Source organism: Chenopodium album, chromosome 24 (assembly GCF_948465745.1).
Source record: "Chenopodium album chromosome 24, dcCheAlbu1.1, whole genome shotgun sequence".
NCBI classification, from domain to species: domain Eukaryota; kingdom Viridiplantae; phylum Streptophyta; class Magnoliopsida; order Caryophyllales; family Amaranthaceae; genus Chenopodium; species Chenopodium album.
Window position 1 is genome coordinate 23,203,375 of NC_137857.1, and position 14,474 is coordinate 23,217,848.

Sequence of the window (14,474 nt, forward strand, 5' to 3'; positions counted from 1 at the left end):
TGATCTTTGATTTCAAATATGTTGATGATGAAATTGATGATTAGTGTAGTTTTGATCTTGATTTCCATGGCTAGTGAGTAGTTTTCTAACTAGGGAAATGGTGAAGCATGTTTGAGTCATGGATTAGAGTAATTTGGGGAAAATTAATGGAGTTGATGATATGATTAAATTTGGTTGATAATTCATGTGCATGTGGGTGACTGATTGAAGTTTGGCCATATTTGATTATTGCACTAGATTGCATTGTGAGCTTGCTATGATACGGACCATTGATTAGTAAATTGCAATTTCACGATCGAGGTGCCTTGTGACGTTCCCTAGGTAGTGTTTAGCGTAGTTGACGCTAGTTAGACCTCTAGGAGAACTATCTTGGTATGCTCTTTTGGATACATGATTGATCTTCCTTCATACCACTTGACTTAGTCGGTTTGACCTCCCAAATTACCATTTTCCATTACAATTACATGTGGATCCATTGCCCTAGTGTCTTTTAGATTGATTTCATACAAGTTTTTGCATCATTTAGCTCTAGCTCTAGTTTCCTTCATAAACCCCTTTACTTGACTTCGGAATAGCTTGACCTAGGCAATATTCATTCGACCTCCATTCCCTTGGGTTTGACCTTGACTTACCACTACACTAAATAGGGGTTAGTTGAGTTACAAATTTTGTTTGATTGGGTGGAGTAGTAGCCCAACGACCTACCGTTCTTCATCCCATCAAAATGGCGCCGTTGCCGGGGAATGGTGCTTTGAGTGTATGTTGTTGTTGAGTCTATTTCACTTCATTTGCAAAATAAAAAAAGATTTTACTCTTTAGGCTACACTTGTAGCCGTGCTACTTATATTTTCTTAGAGTTTTGTATGCATAGGTCCCGAGATCGTTCAATTGTTCCCTTTGATCCGGAGATTGAAAGAACTCTCTCAAGGAGGAGAGTAGCAAACAAGACATTGGATTATAGTTCCTCAAGCGAGGAAGAGATTGAACAAGAGCAAGTCATGGGAGAACAACCAAGAGTTGCCTTGAGAGAATTGGGAGTGCCCGGTGCATATAGGTTCGAGAGCGGCATAGCTCCACCTACAACACCGGCAAACGATTTTGAAATTAGGCCGGCAATGATCACCTTAATTGAGAGGAGACAATATAGTGGGGCAAAGAACGAGATCCCATTGAACCATCTTAAGGAGTTTGAAAAATATTGCAACACAATCAAGGTTAATGGAGTGTCTCAAGAATTTATCCGCCTTAAGTTGTTCCCTTTCTCCCTCATAAGAAGGTCTTTGGAATGGCTAGACAAAGAGGTGAAGCCCAATTCATTGAGAACGTGGGATGATGTCACTAAAGCTTTCTTGTCCCGTTTCTATCCTCAAAAGAAAACGGCGGAGGCAAGGGCTTTAATTCAAGGGTTCAAGCAAAAGCCAAATGAGAGTCTTTATGAAGCATGGGAAAGATTCAAGGAGTACCAAAGAGAATGTCCTCACCACGGAATTCCAACATATCAATTGATCCAAATCTTCTATGGTGGTTTGAGTCCTCAAGGCAAGGCATGTCTTGATGGAGGGGCCGGTGGTCCAATCATGAACAAAACCGAAGAAGAAGTTGTGGACATAATAGAGGATGTGGTGACTTACTATAGAGATTGACAAGATGGGGAAAGAGATTCTTCAAGCAAGCAATCTTCATTGTATTCGGTGGACCATCTCAATGCCATCAACAATCTTTCCTCTCAAATGACAAACTTGGGAAAGGAGATGACGGCAATCAAGGCCAAGTTGGAGAGTGTTTCTTCCTCTTCTCAAGCTTCAAATCTTCCCTCCCAAATTAAGGGGAGAGGTACTTCTTCTAACTCTCAAACTCCTTCTACTTCACATAATCTGCCTATGGGATGTTTGTTTCGTGATGTATGTGGATCATATGACCATGATTCTAGCAATTGCAACAATGAATGTGTTGATGAGTTTGACAACAAAGAGTGTGAGCATGTGAATTTTGTGTCAAACAACAATGTCCAAAGGTTTGATAATCAAAGAGGCCAATGGAATAGGAATTACCAAAACCAAGGCAATTTTGACAACTATAATCATGGTGGTGGTTATAGGAACCAAGGGAATCAAGGTTCTCGTGGCAACCATAACCAAGGTTATAGTGGCCAAAATCAAAGCCAAAATTTTGGTAATCAAAATCAAGGCTATGGTAATCAAAACCAAGGTTATGGAAATCATAACCAAGGTAATGGTAACCATAATCAAGGTGGTGGTAACCATAATCAAGGTTATGGTCAAAATCAAAATAGGGGTAATTGGAACAATCAAGGAAGGGGAAATTTTCAAAACAATGCTCAAAGAGGTCCCCTACCCGGATTTGTTCCAAAGACTCAAGGTGAAAATTCCTATTCACAACCTTCTTCTCCTAGGACTACTTTGGAGGAATTGATTGATAATCAAACCAAGATCATTAACACCTATATGGCGCTTAGTGATAAGAAATTCAATGAGATGATGACTCACAATAAGATGCTTGAGACTCAAATAACCCAACTAGCAAGCACTCTTAAGGATTATGCTAGTCCTTCATCTTTGCCTTCCCAAGGTGTTGAACCAAAGAAACCCGTGTACTCTATCGCCACTAGTGGAGGAAATGACTTTAGTGAGGGAGTTTCTTGGTCAAAGGAGGGAAAAGATGAGAGTGGTGCTATGGAGAATGAAGTGGAGAGGGTTGAGTCTAAGGAAATTTATTGTGAGGTTGAGGAAAAAGAAGAAAGTGTTGTTGAAAAGATGAGTGAGGTAGAGAGATTTCCCGATCTACCATACCCCCAAAAATTCTTGAGATTCAAAATGAATGAGCAATTTGGGAAGTTCCTTGAAGTTCTTAAGGAAGTCCATGATTCCACACCCTCTACCGAGCCAATCCCCGATATGCCTAAGTACTCCAAGTTTCTTAGGGAGATACTAGAGGAGAAGGAAAATTTTGATGAGGGTAGTTCGGTGGAAGGAGGCAAGTGTTTTAGTGCTCTTGTCCATGGTGAGCTTCCGGAGAAAATGGAGGATCCGGGAAATTTTTCAATCCCTTGCCAAATCAAGAAGATGGTTTTTGAGAATGCTTTATGTGATCTAGGGGCTAGTGTGAGTATTATGCCCTTTTCGGTTTTCAAGAGGCTTGATCTAGGTGAGCTTCAACCATCTAATATAACACTTCAATTAGCCGATCGCTCTATTAAGCTTCCTAAGGGGAGAATTGATGATGTCCCTCTAAAGATTGGAGAGTTTGTCTTTCCCGTGGATTTTGTTGTTTTGGAGATTGAGGAGGATGAGCATATTCCAATCATTCTAGGGAGACCTTTCTTAGCCACCTCGGGAGCCTTAATAGATGTTAAGGGAGGCCGAATCACTTTGAGATGTGGAAAATTAGAAGAGAGTTTTAAGTTGAAGCCAATGCATGAGTCCTTATCTTATGTGCAAGATATAGCATGTGCTAGTCTTTCTCGTTCCATTGATGATGTGTGCATGGTTGATTCTTCTACTAACAATACTTTTGAGATTGTTGATGATGTTTGTGCATGTTTTGATGATGTTAGTGAAGAAGAAATTGTAATTCCAAAGCTAAGGGATGAGAAAGAAATTGAGATTCCAAATTGGTTCAAGCTTAATTCTCAAGATGAAGAGAAAGCTTCCATAGTTAAGGATGTTGAAGTCAAGCCAAAGAAAAAGGCCCGAGACTCGAAGAAATCAAGAAAAAGAAAGAAATTGAGAAAAGAGAAGGAAGAGTTTGAAAAGAATTTTGTGAAGGTTTCATTAAGCAACGATGAGAAGTTGCTCAAAATTGAAGAAGATTTTGCTCCATCAACTACCTTGAAGAAGGTGGTGTTCTTTGACCCTCCATGATTTGGAGGAAGGGTTGAGCTTAGGACCTTAAGCAAGCGCTTCCCGGGAGGCAACCCGGAGTTTCTAACTTTTCCTTTTGATTTTTGATTTTTCTTATTTTTGGTTTCTTTTATTACTTTGTCTTTTCTTTCACTTTTCTACTTGATTGGATTTTTAGGATGACTTTTGCGGGATTGGAGTTCTACAAGAATGCATGGTGAATGGAAGGTGTTCGTGGCACAAATCATATTTTGTTCGATTCTAATCAAAATTTGAGGTAAAAAGGGTAAGAATTTTAGAGAGGTAAGATAGGAAATTCATGTTTTGAAAGTTGGAGGAAATTGATACTTAGTGAATTTTTGTGGTGAGCACATGAATTTTCAACTTTGGGGTCTTTGAAAATGATTTTAGCTACTGCCTATGTTGTTCCTCATCACCATCATGATTCATGTGCGCACCCAAATAGGCAGTAAGTATCAAAATGATGAGAAAAAGGAAGAATTGGAGACGCACAGGGGTGTGCGGGCGCACAGCCTGCGTGTGCGAGCGCACACCAGTTTGGTGCGGCCGCACCTGCTGGACGTGCACTATATCTTTCTTCCTCCTCTTTCCTCCCTTCATTTCATCACTTCATCATCTCCAACCTCACGGCATTACCCCCTCCAAACCCTCCTTGTGCGTACTCCTCACTTACCATTCACCATCTCAAATCCTTCAAATCCTCACTAAAATCATTCCATTTTCACTCAAAATCACTCACACACCTTCCTACACTCAAAATTCCTCACAAATTGACCCAAATTTCACTCACTCTCTCTCCTACTCTTGGTGGCCGAAAATTGGGGCTTTTGTTAGGGGTCGAAATTGGTTGCTCAAAGTTGGTTAATCTTGCTTCTTTTATGGTACAATCACTAATCCTTGCTTTAATTTTGCCAATTATATCATAATTTTGCATAGATTGAAAATTTGTATGAGCATGAATAGTGTAGTATTGGTTTTGTGATTTTTGATGCTTGATCTTGATATTGGTTGTGATTTGGTGATGTTTATTGATTGATTTTGCATAACATTGTATTGTTTGTTGATTTTGTAGTGATTCTCATCATTTTTGGTTGATATCTTGTGAGTTGGATTTTTGGAATATGGGTAGTATGTTGTGATTGTTGGTATTGGTCTTGTGGTTGTTCTTGAATTGTTGAAAGGAGTTTTTCCTGGATTATTGGTGTTGTTGATTGGTTTGGAATTGGTTTTGATTGAAAGGAAATGTGAAATTGGAGTTTGGTAATTTTGGTAGTAAGTGGTGAATTTGGGTGTGGTGTTCTTGGTTCATTGGTTTTGCTCATTGTTCATTGTTGGTGACTTTTCTCAACCTCTCAAACATGTCTAAATACTTCAAGAAACTCACCAAGAATAGAAAAACCGATGTTATCATCGATGAGCCTCTCCCAAGTACCTCCTCAAGGCCGAGTACATCTTCTAGGCCAAGTACTTCCAACCCCTCTTCCTCTCAAACACGACCTCCAACCTCTCTACCCAAAAAGAAAAATTTCACCGATAAACAAAAGACCTTCTACCAACTTTTGAAGGAAGAGAGAACCCTCAAACAAACCCGCCACTATTTCCAACCCGACATGGTGAAATTGGGGATAGATGATGACGTGCGATCGTTGCTCTTAAACCTTCGATTGGGTTCTTTCATCAACAACGCCTATCGCACCTACAAGGAGCCTACATTGGAATTCTTGGCTACCTTGGAGCTTGTACCCGTAGGAGGGGTATATCGGGTGCGATTCCAATCGTTCAACCATATCTTCGATCATTCCTTGGAAGAGTTCAACGCGGCATTGGACTTTGATCCCCATGGGGATATTTTGAACGTTGAACCCTATATCTTCCCGGAGTACGATCACAACTCATGGTGGGAAGACATCTCGGGTGGTAACGAGTTTATCACCAACAGGGCTAAGATTTCATCGGTGTACCAACTTTTCCTTAGGGTTGTGCACCGTCTTTTGGGCTATGTGGTGTTCCCTAAACAAGAGTTGGGGAAATTGAGCAAGTTGGAGCTCAAGGTCTTGTGGTTGTCTATCCGCCCGGAGTATGTGGGCCGGTTGAACTTGGGGTATATCTTTGCCCAATATTGTGTGGACCTTCGTGGCCGGAGTTCGGGAGAGATCCCATGCGGGGGCATGGTGATTAGGCTCTTGACTCGCCTTCGCCTTGATGCATATCTCCCCTTTTGTAAGGAGATTGGGGATAGCACCTCCCTCTACCTTGACTTGCAACAATTGGGTCAAATCCAATTCATCTCCAAGGGCTATAGTGAAGGGAGATATGAGTGGCTAAGGGGCAATGAGCATTGGTGCTATTTGCCTAGCCCTGGCTTGACTTCTTTTGCCCGGTTCGCCAACAATGTGTGACATGTCCCCAAGTCCTTTCGGCGTCCTAACTTCGACTCCGATGAGGATGAGGAAGATGATGAAGAAGAAGAAGAAGAAGAAGAAGAACAACAACAACAACAACAACAAATTCCACAACAACAAGCTCCTCAAGAAAAAGAACAAGGGCAACATGCTTATGCCAATGCCGATTTGAGGGCTCTTAGTGAGCAAATGAGTGGATTGAAAATCCACCTGGATGGCATGTATGATCAAGACTTTGGGGCTATCTATGAACAACTAAGAGGTATTCAAGAGATGCAACAAGGTATGTTTGCTCAACAACAACAAATTTATGATGCGAAATTTAACCGTGGGAACATTACTCCCCCGGTTAACTATCCGTATTTCCCGCCCCAACAAGGTCCTCTACCTTCGTATGGGCATCCATATTGGTCGGGGCCTTAAACCCCGATACCGAGCGTCGCTACTATCCGGATGAGCACAGTAACTATGATTACAAGGCTCCGGGTGGTAGCGACTATAGGGGTGATCCTAACTACCCCCATGTCCATCCCAACCACCCCTTCGAACTCACTTTGCCCGATAACTTCACCCCTCTTGCTTCTTGGCAACAAGATCTTTTCAAGGGGCATTATGGGTGGCCCGAGGGGTACACCGGAGGATGGGAGCCTTACCCTCATCCCTTCGATGACCCCGAGCGCAACAAGGACCCCAATGGGGCCGGGCCGAGTGGTAGTGGTGGTGGTGATGGTAGTAGTTATTAGTTCCCTTTAGCTTTTCGTGCTTTTTGCCTCCATCCCTTATATTTTTGATGCATGTTTTGTTTTGCTTGGGATGTTGAGATGTATTTCTATCTAGCTTGGGGGAACTAATAATTTTCTCGGTGACCAATTTTGTTGTTGTGTACATACCTTAGTTGTTTGCATGCTTATTTTTATTCCTCTTGTTTGATTTCCTCACTTTCTTGATCTCTAGGCTACCTTCCTTGTAGCTAGCTTGTTTGCCCTATTTGCTTGGATGCTTGTTGTTTGTGATGATGCTTTGCTTGAGATGTTGTTGTTGTTGATCCCTAATATCCAAATCCCTTCAATCCAAAACCCTTTGATCCAAATCCCTTGAATCCAAATCTTGTAGTTTAGTGTAGTTCTTTAGTTAGTTTAGACTTTCTTGCTTTCTTAGTTTCATTTCCTTTATTCTTTCTATTCTTTGATTAGTTTAGCTTTTATTTCCTTTAGTTTTATATACATTTTGCTTAGATTAGTTTCCTTTTATTTGTTGTTTTCTTTTCTTTGTTTTGAAGTTACTAACCATTTTCTTTGTTCATAGTTTCTTTTATTTCTTTTTCTCACTTGGTTCCTTGAAGAGCTTTTGGATATGGAATGCAACGAGGTGGTTTCTAATTGCTTCGTTTATTTTTGCTAAGCTTGGAAGCCCAATGAGACCTTTCTTATTTTTCTTTTTATTTTCCTTGGTTGCATAGAATAGGATTAGTTTAGGGGAAGTTGAATGGTTCGAGGATGAATGCTTGTTAACACGTAATGTGTTTGGGATCGATGACGTTGATGTCGATCGATCACTTGTTTGTCGATTGGGATTTTTATGTGTTTAACTTGCTTTCTAGTCCATTGCATGCTATTTCTCCTATATTTCCTTTTCTATGTCTCCATTTCTTTTCTTTTATTTTCTTTTATTTTACTTTTTCTTTTAATTTCCTTTATTTTTCTTTTCATTTTTGATATGATTTTGAGGCTTTATTTTTCATTTTTCTTATGAAATGAACTTTGTACATTGGACTTGTCTTTTGTATGATTTTCTTCCTAGGTTGTAAAGGTATGCACGGTTTGAGACTATTTTTGGTTGACTCTAGGATAGGTGTATGCTAGGGTAGTTGGTTTGAACTAGGAGGATCATGAAGCCGGATTCTACTTGTTTGTGGCATGTTGGTAGTTGCTCCCTATAGTCAATTTGACACCATTAGTGAGTTTTTGCCACATCCTTGTGAGGTTACTTGTTTTTCTAGCCTTCAACATTTCTTGTATGAGCGGCGTGGATCCTTGACTATGCAAACCTAATCTAATAAAGCTTGATGTATGATTCTCAAACCCGAGACCGAACTATCTAGGAAGGACAAAGGCACATTTTTCGGGGTGGTATTTTTCATTTTTGTTATATTTTGTTATTTTCTTATTTTTGGGTTTACATTTGCCTTCTTGCAACCATTTGAGCCTTATCCCTTCTTTTCAAGCCACATCTTTAGTTATTTGACCTTTTGTTTCATTTTCTACTTTTCTTGGTTTTTGTGAAGCAATATGATCATTTGAGATGTAGTTTGTAGTGAATAAGTTGGAATTTTGGTTTCTATGAATGCAAGTTTGTGATACCATTTTCTTTGTGAATAATGGCAAATATTTGTGAAAAAGCCGTCCTACTTCATAAAATGCATGGACTAATAAGTTGCATATAGAAAAAGCCGTCCGAATTTAGTAAAAGGCAAGGACATTGCATATTTTTTTAAAAAAAAAACAAAAAACAAAAAAAAAATTGAAAAAGTGAAAAATTCAAAAATATTTTGATGTATTCTTTTCTCCTTCTAAGCATTGAGGACAATGCTTCATTTTAGCTTGGGGGAGAAGCGTGTATGCTTTTTGTATATATTTTTGTGAGTATAGCTTCAAGTAAGCTTGGGGGTGTTGTTTTTGTTTGGTAATTTCTTGATTGTGGTGTTAAGGATTGATCACCCTTTTGCTTCACTTTTTAGGAAATTCACCAAATTTTAAAATTTTAGCCTAGCTTCACCCTTTATGCCTTGCGTTACAACCTTGGAGAAAGACCTTTCGACCTAGATAGTTGAGTCACTATTCGGGGGAGGGCATCATGGGTCATTGCCTAAGGAAAGGAGATGCATAGTAAAGATTGTCGAGTAGCCTAAAAATAATTCTTTTTCCGGTTCCTTCGAGGAATCATTGGGACACTCACTAAGGGGAGATTTGAGACTAGTGGGGAGAACGCGGTAAGATTGTTTGGGATGAACGTGGATTGTGATGACTAGCTAGTTCCTATGCCTAGCATACCCTATGTTTCAATCAACCTTAGATATCTTGAAAAGTGCATACCTTAACTACTTGAGAAAGATTGTCATTCATTTGCATTAAAGTCTTTATGTTAGTTCATTTCGCAAAGGTTTGTTTTCATTTTATTTTCCTTTCTTTTTATGGTTTGCCTCATTGATGTTTGGTGGAGAGTTATGGGTCAAACTCTTAGGATACCTTTACGAGACCTCACTCGTCCTCATAGGCGACTTTGGGGTTTAAAGGGCTAGTTGTAGCTAAAAGCAACCGTGATTCCTACGACAGTGAGTCTTAGTGTATATTCTTATCTTGAGTCTTTCTTTTTCATTTTCAATAAAATTTTCATCCTTTATCTTTCTTGCTTTGTTTTGCTCGAGGACGAGCAAAAGTTTAGCTTGGGGGAATTTAATGAGTGACATTTATGGCACTCATTTGGTCCCTTTTTGGATGAATTCTATTTCATTTTATCTCTCTTTTCTTTAGTTTTCCTTAGTTTTATTCTTGTTTTCTTCATTTTATGCTTTTTGTAGTTAGTTTCTCTATTTTATGCATTTTCTAGTTTACTTGTTATTTTTCTCTTTTACTTGCTTTTTATCATTTGTTTGTAGGTTGTGATTGATTGTCCATGAATTCCCGAGCTTCTTCTCTATGATCTTTCATTGTTTCCATGCCTAAAGCTTGTGCAAGAAGTTTCAAGTCAAAGGTGGATCCAAGGGGCATGCTTTAAGGCCTTGATATGCCTTTCTCATGGCTTATACTCTTCAAGATTTCCAAGAAAGTTTCTACCTACCTTGTCCCCCCTTATCATCATCTAGGATGCGTGCACCACTTGAGCTAGGACGAAGAGAAGAAGGGGGAAATACCCAGATTGGTGCGGGCGCACTTAGGGAGTGTGCGGCCGCACATTGGTCGGGTGCGGCCGCACACCTGGTGCGTGCGGGCGCACCTATCTGGGTGTGTTCCCGTGCGCGCCACTCTCTCTCCTCGAAGCGCCCGCACCGACGTGGGTCTATTTTTGGGCGCCAATACCGACCTCTTCTTTGTATATATAGTTATTTCTTTCTATTTTTGGTTAAGAAGTTTTAGATTGGAATTCATATAGTTAGTTTTTTATTAGAGTTTTAGAGAGAGAAACTCAAGGATTGAAGAGAGAGAAACTCATGGTTATTGGTGATTGTTCAAGAATTCTTCATTGTAATTGATCTTTAGATCAAAGTTTTGTAAGGATCTTCTTCTTGATTTCAATACAAGTTTGATTTTAGTTGATTTCATTTGTTTTCCATGTTATTGTTGATTGATTGAAGTTTGTTTGATGATTGATTGAAGTTTTATTGATTTTTGATTGATTGTTGATTTGATCTTTGATTTCAAATATGTTGATGATGAAATTGATGATTAGTGTAGTTTTGATCTTGATTTCCATGGCTAGTGAGTAGTTTTCTAACTAGGGAAATCGTGAAGCATGTTTGAGTCATGGATTAGAGTAATTTGGGGAAAATTGATGTAGTTGATGATATGATTAAATTTGGTTGATAATTCATGTGCATGTGTGTGATTGATTGAAGTTTGGCCATCTTTGATTATTGCACTAGATTGCATTGTGAGCTTGCTATGATACGGACCATTGATTAGTAACTTACAATTTCGCGATCGAGGTGGCTTGTGACGTTCCCTAGGTAGTGTTTAGCGTAGTTGACGCTAGTTAGACCTCTAGGAGAACTATCTTGGTATGCTCTTTAGGATACATGATAGATCTTCCTTCATATCACTTGACTTAGTCGGTTTGACCTCCCAAATTACCATTTTCCATTACAATTACATGTGGATCCATTGCCCTAGTGTCTTTTAGATTGATTTCATACAAGTTCTTGCATCATTTAGCTCTAGCTCTAGTTTCCTTCATAAACCCCTTTACTTGACTTTGGAATAGCTTGACCTAGGCAATATTCATTCGACCTCCATTCCCTTGGGTTCGACCTTGACTTACCACTACACTAAATAGGGGTTAGTTGAGTTACAAATTTTGTTTGATTGGGTGGAGTGGTAGCCCAACAACCTACCGTTCTTCATCCCATCAGTGAAGTGATCAGAATGCCTAGCTGGAGGCCACTTCCGATCAGTATTATTAATGCATAATTAATATTAAAGCTTAATTTTGACTGAACCCTTCGGGTCACACCAAATCAAGTAACCGATTCGAGATGACAAATTTATCCGAAGGATAAAATGAGTCATTAGATTATTACTAACAAAGACGTCATATATTAAGCATAGAGCCTCGAAACCGAGCATCATAAGTCGAGTCGAATTTAGGAATCGACGAGACGAGAAATTTAACAAACAATAAGTTTTAAATATATCCTTAGCCTCGTAATGCCCTGACCAATCCGAGGGCTATGGTAGTATAGCTAGCCGTAGCCAATGCCACAACGCAAAGCTCAGCCGCAAACTCAGCATGTCTAACATGGCTGAGCATGCTTTGTGCGCATCGCAAAGGCAGTGTTGATGGGCACGTATGCTAAGAAATCGGCAACCCAACCGCACCATCACAAGGCCAGCAACACGATAGGCCTCGCACATGGTTACAGCATCATGCGTGCATGCCACCATGTGCGCAGCGAACCAGCAAGGCCAGCAGCCGAGCATGGCGCGCTGGGCCTCGTTGAACATGTAACGCCTAGAAACAATAGCCCGCAAGCATGTGTGGCATGCCTACTGAGCCGCACATGGATGCGGGCACGTTGGCAGGCCCAGCCGAGCACTAGGCCGCCAGCGTGGCGGGCCTTGGTTCCCAAGGTTGGGTGCTAGCATGGCGTATGCTCGTTAGTTGGAGTGGGAAACCGGTCATGCTTATGATTAGTGAAGGTTTTTCTCGGGGATCAAGGACACCATGTGGTCCACCTTATGGTCCTCACCTAACCACTCCCTTGTGTGTGCCAAGTGTTGTTGTTGATTGATTTGCTTTTTGATTTGATCTTTCAATTAAAATTAAATTGTAAAAAGGACATTTTATCAATTGTTTCCCTATAAATACCCCATCATGGGTGTTGCGAAACTTCACTTGAGTTAAACTCAATAAGGCATCTCCCATTAGGTGAGAAAACCTTTAAGTTCGATATACTCTAGCTTTTCTTGGTCTAGCCCCAACTTAGCTTCGGGGTAGGAGTCGTTCGGGTCAAGTCTCGAGGGTGAGAGCCACTGGACGCTTGCGCGAGTGCGGAGCTTTGGCTTTCAAGTAAGAGCTTGTGTGAGAGCAAAGCACGCATCAAAGTTATAATTGTTTTATTTCTTAGATAATAAAAATGTGATTAGCAATTAATATGTATGTCAGTTATAATAATTTGTGTGTTGATTTTGGGAGGGTTTTATTTCGCGTGATGTCAAGCATCACGAAACCCAACAGAGAATAATTTAAAAGATTTAACAATCATCATAAGTATATTACTCATTATGGCTATCGGAACCTTTTTCCTCAACCATGATGAGTATTGTAACTCTTGTTTGAGCACTAGTCCATTTTGATGTTTGTCAAACGTCTGTCGTACAACGGGATTATAAAGGAGACACTCGGGCGGCTAGGTCCTCTTAGTAAGAGAAGCTAACAATGGAAGATTGGGAATGTCCCCCAATCAAATAAATAATAGGGAAAATGTCTTTGTTGTTTACAAGGCCTCTCGAAGAGCGAGACTGTGAAAATGCGTTCGTGCTCAGATGGATTATAGAAATCATATACTTATTGGCAGTCGAACTCAAAAATCGAGAAATACTTCTGGACGTAATAAGGATGATGAAGAATCTAACCTTGTAGTTCATGAAGAGACATTAAGTGACATAGGAAGCAGGATATACACAAATTAAGTGGGAGATTGAAAGGAATGGTGTCCTTCGAACAAGTGTATTATTCCGATAGAGGGTTCAGAATTATTAGAAAGCTAATTATTGAGTGAGGTCAAGTGATCGGAATGCCTAGCTGGAGGCCGCTTCCGATCAGTAATATTAATGCATAATTAATATTACATATTAATCTTGACTAAACCCTTTAGGTCACACCAATCGAGTAACCAAACCAAAACGACGAATTAATTTGAGGGTTTAAATGAGTTAATAGAGTATTACGAACAAAAATGTCGAATTTCAAGCTTAGAGTGTCGCGACCGAGCGTTGCAAGTCGATTCGAATTGTGGAATCGACAAGACGAGAAATAATGAAAACAAGTTACAAATATACCCCCTGGCCTCTGAATGCCCCGAGCAACCCGAGGGCTAGGGGCAACACAATAAGGCAAGGCAGTCGCACCACAACGAGCTTGCTAGCAGCATGCATGCTAGCATCGCATTCTAGCAGCGTTGGCTGGTGCGACATGACCAGCATCGCTGGCGTGCTAGCATGTTGGTGCCTCGCACACAGCAGCCCGCAAGTAAGCACAACTTGTTAAATAGTGTTGGCACATCGCAACACCTAGCGTGCGAGTGTGTCTTAAGAGCTGGGCTGCGTGCAAGCACAGCGCCACGCTGGCAGGCCCAACTAAGCACCTGGCCGCCAGCATGACGCGACTTGGTGCCCAAGGATAGGCGTCCAGCTGGCGCGCTGTGAGTGGTCGTGTGGAGCCAGTTGGTTTGTGAGGGATGCCTTGGGGAGCAAGGGGAAAATGATCCCCCCACCCACCCCTTGTGGTCCTTACCTACCCTTTCCTCACCATGTGACACTTGTTGCTTGTTGATTAAATTGCTTTTTTATTTGATTTTTGAATTAAAATTAAATTACAAAAAGGCATTTTACCAATTGTCCAACATTTATGGGGGATTGGAATCCTTGAGGAAGTTGTCCTATAAATACCCTATCATGGTTATTGGGAAAATCACTTGAGTTGTGTAGACACCCATTTGTGTCTCCCCAAAACCAAACCTAGTGATGAATACCTTTCACGTCAAAACATGATCGAATGAGGTAAAAGTGTGAAAAGTCAAGTGTTGCGGTTACTTTTTATTAAAATCCTTCTTTCTGTTTTCGAAAACCAATTCTATTTTATAAAAACGTCCAATTCAGTTTATTTTGGTCCATGATAAGGGTCCAATAATGGTTTAGTTGGATGGGGCTTTAAAAGACCTTTCCAACGATATATTATAAGCCCAATTCCGATGAAT

At 40.4% G+C, this 14,474-nt stretch overlaps 1 non-coding gene across 1 annotated transcript; it reads right to left on the reverse strand.

Annotated features, from left to right (window-relative positions):
• Positions 1-1,383: 1,383 nt before the first annotated feature.
• On the reverse strand, positions 1,384-1,489 carry LOC145612926 (small nucleolar RNA R71). Its single transcript, XR_014106830.1, has one exon. It is a non-coding gene; the product is annotated as a small nucleolar RNA R71 (small nucleolar RNA).
• Between the last annotated feature and the right edge of the window lie 12,985 nt (positions 1,490-14,474).